The sequence below is a fragment of the Trachypithecus francoisi genome, unplaced genomic scaffold (assembly GCF_009764315.1).
Source record: "Trachypithecus francoisi isolate TF-2019V2 unplaced genomic scaffold, Tfra_2.0 Lachesis_group11, whole genome shotgun sequence".
Taxonomy (NCBI): Eukaryota; Metazoa; Chordata; class Mammalia; order Primates; family Cercopithecidae; genus Trachypithecus; species Trachypithecus francoisi.
In genome coordinates this window covers 26,974,877-26,982,133 of record NW_022681456.1, presented here as the reverse complement: position 1 = coordinate 26,982,133, position 7,257 = coordinate 26,974,877, and positions in this window count along the sequence as shown.

Below are 7,257 nucleotides of genomic sequence, written 5' to 3'. Positions count from 1 at the left end.
TGTGTAAGTAAAACCAGGACCCCAAATTTAGGAATCCATGAGTGTTTTAGCATTCCTAAAGTATGCCAAATATGGTGGGGTTTTGTGGTACGTAGTCCTTCCTAATCTGTGGCGGATACATTCCAAGACCCCTAACGGATGCCTGAAACCATGGATGGCACCAAACCCTATACAGACTATGTTTTTTTCCTGTACATACATACCTATGATAAAGTTTAATTTATAAATTAGGCACAGTAAAAGATTGACAATAATAACCAGTAATCAAATAGAATAATTATAACAATATGTGAGGATCACTACTCTTGTGCTTTGGGGCCATTATTAAATAAAATAAAGGTCACTTGAACACAAGCACTGCAATACTGTCACAGTCGATCTAATGGGTTACTGAGTGACTCACGGGTAGTGTATACAGTATGGATATGCTAGACAAAGGGATGATTCATGTTCTGGTCAGGTCGGAGCAAGATGGGGCGAGATTTCATCATGCTTCTCAGAACGGCACACAATTTAAAACTTATGAATTGCTTATTTCTGGAATTTTCCATTCAATAGTTTCAGACTGCGGTTGACAGTAAGTAACTGAAACCTTGTAAAGCGAAACCACAGATAAGGGGGAACTGCTATAGTTTTAAAGCATGTCTGCAAATTCTTTGACACTTCCTACAAAAGGTAGAGAATCTAATGCCCCTCCCTTCGAAAATGAGCCGACTCTAATGACAGGCTTCTAACTAAGAGAATGTAATGGAAATGCCACTTCACGGCTTCTGAAGCCAGGCTAGGAAAGGTGATAGAACTTCTACCTGGGATGCTCTCTCATGACATGTGCTTTGGGAACCCATGTGTGAGAATTCCCGCTACCCTGAAGCTACCCGGCTGGAGAGACCATGTGGAAAGGCCACATAGCAAGATGCAGAGATGCCCCAGAGGCCCAACTACTGGAGTCTTCCCAGCGTCAACCACCACACACAAGTGTGGAGATTTTCCAGTGACTCTTACTCTCCACTTTCAAGTCTTCTAGTTTAGGTGCCAGACATTGTGGAGCAGAGATAAGCCTTCCCTGCTGAATCCTGTTCAAATTCCTGATACACAAGAATCTGTGAGCATAATGAAAAGTTGTTTTGTGCCACTAAGTTTTGGGACTAATTTGTTACACAATCATAGTAACTAGAGAAAGCTTGCTGGAAGACAAGGTAGAAAGAATTGGTTGCTTCCCCATCAATGAAGGCCTTGAAGTTTAGGTTTTACTTGGGAGTAATGGGGAGCCACTGATGGTTTTTGAGTAGGTGTGTGACATGACGACACACGATGAGAGGAGGAAGAGAGCAAGATATGGAGTTCATGATCCAGGGAAGTGGTATGGACGCAGAAGCATTGGTCTCTGTGGCTTTCTCTCATCTCCTTGGGAAATCCTGGGAAATATGAAAACAGAAGCATGGTGGGCAGGAATATCTAAGATCTACCAAGGTATAAGACCACTGCTTCAGGACCTGAATATTAGACCAAATGCTAGTTTTCTCTTTTCTTCCTCTCTTTTTTTTCTTTTTTGAAACAGAGTCTTGCTCTATCACGCAGGCTGAAGTGCAGTGGCACGATCTTGGCTCACTGCAGCCTCCACCTCCTGGGTGCAAGTGATTCTCCTGCCTCAGCTTCCCGAGTATCTGGGGTTACAGGCATGAGCCACCATGCCCAGCTAATTTTTTTTGTAGTTTTATTAGTGACAGGGTTTCACTATGTTGGCCAGGCTGGTCTCAAACTCCTGACCTCAAGTGATCTGCCTGCCTCGGTCTCCCAAAGTGTTGGGATTACAGGCGTGAGCCACTGCGCCTGGACTTTTTTCCCCACGTTTTCAATGGGATTAAGAAAAAAATTGATTGGTGAGACTTATACAAAAAGAAATCAACTAAATAATGTGAAATGTATCATCACTCTTGCTCTTTAAGTCTGGCTTTTCCCCGCTAGGTACACACTGCCACTTCTCACCTCTTTGAGTTTTGTCATTCTGTCCCCTTACCCAGAACACTCTGACTCCCTTTCTTCTTCTAGCTAACTCACCCCTCAAGACTCAGCTTTGGGGTAGCTCATTCGTTTATTTATTTACAAAATATTTACGAAGAACCAAATTTTGTACCAGATACCACACTGGGCACTAGAAAGGCAGTCATGAAGAAAATTCCCTGTCTGCACAGGGTCCAGTGGGATGAACAGATGTAACCAGATATATAAAGGAAATAGTGATGGTTTCGATTTTATTGGTACAATTTTATCCAGGACGCCCAGGTACAGTGGCTCACCTCTGTAATCCCAGCACTTTGAAAGGCTTGAGGCAGAAGAATCACTTGAGCTCAGCAGTTCGAGACCAGCCTGGGCAACAAAGCAAGACCCGGTCTCTACAAAACTAAACTAAACAAAAATAAAATAAATTAGCTGGACACAGTGGCATGTACCTGTAGTCCCGGCTTCTCAAGAGGCCAAGACAGGAGGATATCTTGAGCCCAGGAGTTCAAGATTGCAGTGAGCTATGATCGTGCCACTGCACTCCAGCCTGCGTGACAGAACGAGACCATGTCACACACAAAAAAATGAATCTGGAGTCCCAAGAAAGTGAGTGAAAATCCATCCATCACTTCCCCCCTATTTCACTGGCCAGAATCCAGTAAATTCGGTAGTATGTCAATATCTAACCATAAGGGAGGCTATGTGACCAGCAGGTAAAGGAAGTAGATAAGTCACTCTCTGGCTCACAGCCTACATATGTTCGTTTCATTTTATTTTCACAGGATTCCCAATTAGTTAGGCCTGATCATTCTCATTTTATAGATAAGATAATTCAGACTTTGAAAGGTTAAGCAGCTTGCCTAAAATCCTTCAGTATTTAGGAAGGTTGATTTTTATAAAATAAATCTACCCTCTTTCCACTGCCTGTATGCTATTTTTTCCCAACCCTGCCACTATTCCCCAAAAGAAATGTTTATATTGTTATGAGTCTTTGTAAATAATTATACAGTCATGCACCTCATAACTGTTTCAGTCAACGGTGGACTGTATATGTGATGGTGGTCCCATGAGATTACAGTCAGCTGCCCTAAATACATGTACCATAATTTATCTTTTACACCATATTTTTTCTGTACTTTTTCCATGTTTAGATATGTTTAGACACAGAAATACTTGCCATAGTGTTACTACAATTCCCTGCAATATTCAGCATGGTAACACGCTGTACAGGTTTGTAACCTAGAAGCAATAGATTAGACCATCCTGCCTAGGTGTGTAGCAGGCGATGCCACCTAAGTTTGTGTATGTACACTCTATGATGTTTGCACAAGGACCTAATGATGCCTTTCTCAGAGTGTATCCTGATTATTAAGCAACCGTGACTGTAATTGTTTGAAACACTGCTTAATCACCGTACTTTGCAAAATTCTGGGTAGTCCTGAATGATTCTTCATCTTTCTTGGTTTGCCTGGGGTTTGTTTCAGCTTATCGCGTCTCCAGAAAAACTATCTAGATTTTCCTCAAGAACCTCTGCGGTCATATAACTTTTGATTTTCTTTAAATGGACAGAAAGATCCCTTTGTAATTTAAGCAGAGATAAGGGAATATATTTGCTTCTTAATTTTCACGATTAGCTCTCTGACTGCTCTACCTTGTCTATTTCCTGGTTTTCAGGCGAAGCAGAAAGAAAGAAAAAAGGAAAAAGAAAGTTATAGTCAAAGTCCATCACAGTTAATTTCCCTCCTCATCAGTGACTGTCCCTGCCGACTAACTTCCTGCACTCCCAGCCAGTATTTAGAAGTGCACCTTTAATGTCCTCTTACCAATCAGTATATACAGCACTGAGAAACTACTATGTCACAGGCATTGTGCAAAAGAACATAGATTAATTTAAAGATGGATGTAGGCCTGGCACCGTGGCTCCCACCTGTAATCCCAGCACTTTGGGAGGCCAAGGTGGGCGGATCACCTGAGGTCGGGAGTTTCAGACCAACCTGGCCAATATGGTGAAACCCCATCTGTACTAAAAATACAAAAAATTAGCCAGGTGTGGTCGTGGGCGCCTGTAATCGCAGCTACTCTGGAGGCTGAGGCAGGAGAATCACTTGAACCTGGGAGGTAGAGGTTGCAGTGAGCCAAGATCATGCCATTGCACTCCAGCCTGGGCACAACAGAGTGAGACTCTGTCTCAAATAAAAAAAAAAAATAAATGAATAAATAAAAAATAAAGAAAGAAAGATGGATATAAAGAGTTATCGTCTGAAAAAGGGTTTGGGGCAAACATAAGCAAGCATTGCTCACTGTAGGATCCAATGCACAGGCAGAAGTATCTCCTGTTCTCATTACCCACGACCAAGAGGTGCATTTGGGTTAGGGCATAGCTGCATGTGCCTCAGACCTGTGCTCCAAAAGAGGAACTCCCATGCCTGTATTTTCCCCTTTTATGGAGCAAGTATGAGAATGACCTTGTCCAAAAGAGACATTGTGATGTCAGCCATCAGGTAGCCTGAGAATAAGAGGCAGCTATTGAGGGGAGTGTTGGTAAACACTACCTGCCCAGCATCTGGAGACTTTAGGTGCTCAGGAGAAGTTTAATTTTTGCACAACCCCTCCTGCTAAAAGGAAAAACAAAACAAAAAAAAACAAAAAAACCTGAAACTCTTGTTAGTCCAAAGTCAGGCAATTTGAGCCTCTGAGTTCAGCCTTTAAACAGTTAAGTTGCTTGTGTTCATGAGTAGGAGACATTTCTTGTACCCAAGGAACTATCTAGATTTTCCCCACAGTCTAAAGTGAGTGACTTTCATGTCCTCCAATAATCACAGGACATGTGTGACACATGCTGCACATTTAAAAGCTTTCCTGAGGTCTGTTTTTTTTTGTATCTAGTCATGCACAGCAGATTTCATGGGTGAAAACAATGCTAAGGGCCCTACTTCTCTTCATGGAGATGGCAAAAATGCTTAAAGAATTAGGTGATTCATGTATGAAGTAGGCTACATATAAGAGAGATGGGCTTGTGGCATTCAAATTCAAAGTCCACCTGTGGGCTGAAGGCCACTCATTGCGATGCCCTCTACACCAAGCTTATGGTTGAGCTCTGGGCTCCTGAAGAAATTGCGCAGAACCGTCTATGTAGACTTACAAAGTGAATTGAGTTCCTCACCTCATTTGGCAAGAATGGTGAATTTCCCACAGTTAGCATGTACCTGTGGTTCCGAAGTGAACTATCTGCTGCCATTTTTGAAAATTATAAAAGCAACACTGAAGCAGTTTAAATCAATCCAGATTTTTAGCTAAGCAGTTCCAATTTTCTTCCTTATCAGTTAAGCTCATATCAGCCTTATTTTTCAACCATGAATTTTACCTAAATACTGATTTAGAGGCCTGAGTCTGCTTTATTGAGATCACTTGAGAACTTCTTGTACATGTCTCTGCTTGGCTACTCCTTTCTCTAAGAAGCCTACCTGGGGGCTGTCAGTTCTGGATCACATGCTCCTTCTACGTGGCCCCCTAGATTGACTTCTATTTGTCAAAATATAATTTTCAACAAGTTAAAAACATGACTTATATGAAATAGATCAAACACAGGCTTAAAAAAATATTTATTTCATCAGTTAAAGAATTAGCCAGTAAAATGGTAAAGTTGACTTAAGGAGCATTTGAGAAATAGGGGTTTATCTATCCCATCAAGAAATGCATTTTTAAAAATCTTACAATAAGATTTGTATCTTACTAGGTTAGATACAAAATTGGTTAATTTCTTACAAGGTAATAAATAGTAAGATTTTATCTTTTCTATAGAACAGAAATGATTTTACTTGTATTAGAAACGGACAAGAATAATTGGCACTGTTATCAATTTTTTGGTGTTTTGTTTTGGGTTTTGGGTTTTGGTGTTTTGACCCACCGTCTCTGTCACCCAGGCTAAAGTGAGGTGCCATGATGATAGCTCACCATAGCCTCGAACTCCTGGGCTCAAGGGACCCTCCTGCTCTAGCCTCCTAATTAGCTGGGACTACAGCCACATGCCACCATGCCCAGCTAATTTTTGTATTTTTTTTTGTAGATACAGGATCTCTCTATGTTACCCAGGCTGGTTGCCAACTCCTAGCCTCAAGCAATCTGCCCATCTTGGCCTCTCAAAGTGCTGGGATGACAGGCATGAGCCACTACACGGGGCCTTTGTTATCAGTTTTTAATAAAGTAACATTTGCCTTTACAAAGTTCTGAAATATCTGAACCAATAATGAATAGTAAGTCCAACAAAGGTACACAGTCCTAGATAATGCATGAATCCTTGCACGAGTCTGCCACTACACAGCACTACACAGCACCCTATTAAAAGGACATCCATCAGTCCCTTTTGCCTATTTCCAAGCCTTCGGATAACGTTTGGATAATTATCCAAGTTTTTGGATCATCGTTCTTAACACTATATCATGTTATATTATTTTCCTGAATGGATCCTGACTTACTGGCCTAATGAGTGGAGAATAGTAATCCTCATATTGACATATAAATACCGGGTGATGTGTTAGGCTCACTTGTTAGCTAAATAAATGACTCTCGTACCACTAACTTATTGGATTCAAGTTTGCTCCTTGGCAGAATTTTAAATTATCACATGTCACAGACCTTTAAGTTGCCTAGGACCTGTCGAAGCTGTAAATATTAAATCATTAAAATAACTAGTATAATAACAGTAGTTACAGTTTACTGATCCATACAATGTCCCTGGCACTCTGCTCAACTCTTCATATACATTATTCCTTTTAATTCTCCCACGGGTTATGGGGTATTTGTTCTAGGCAAGGTTCTTAGTGGCAAATAATACACTCTAGTCTGACTAGACCAGAAGGGTCTTCGTAGCTCATGGAACTGAGACCAGAGGGTCTTGGTAGCTCATGGAAGTAGCTAGTGAGTGACTCTAACATATTTTAGACTGAAGACCCAAGCTTGGGAAAGAACTAAAGGAAGCCAAGTATACCTAAGATCATGCTAAGGATGCCATAGCTGGTGTCATCAGCATTGGGCACCACCACTGTAGCTCTGTGAATCACTCTTACCTGCCTGTGGTGGTCAGCATATGATAGAACATGCGTAGGTCCCATGCCCATGCTACAGCCGCCGGGGTCTGGGAAGACAGAATGCCTTTCCAGCTCCAGCAGTAAAGTATGAATGAGATTAGCATATCATCCCCTCTCTGGCTTCTATAATAAATAACAATTTACCATTTGGGAAGCTGGATCACCAAAA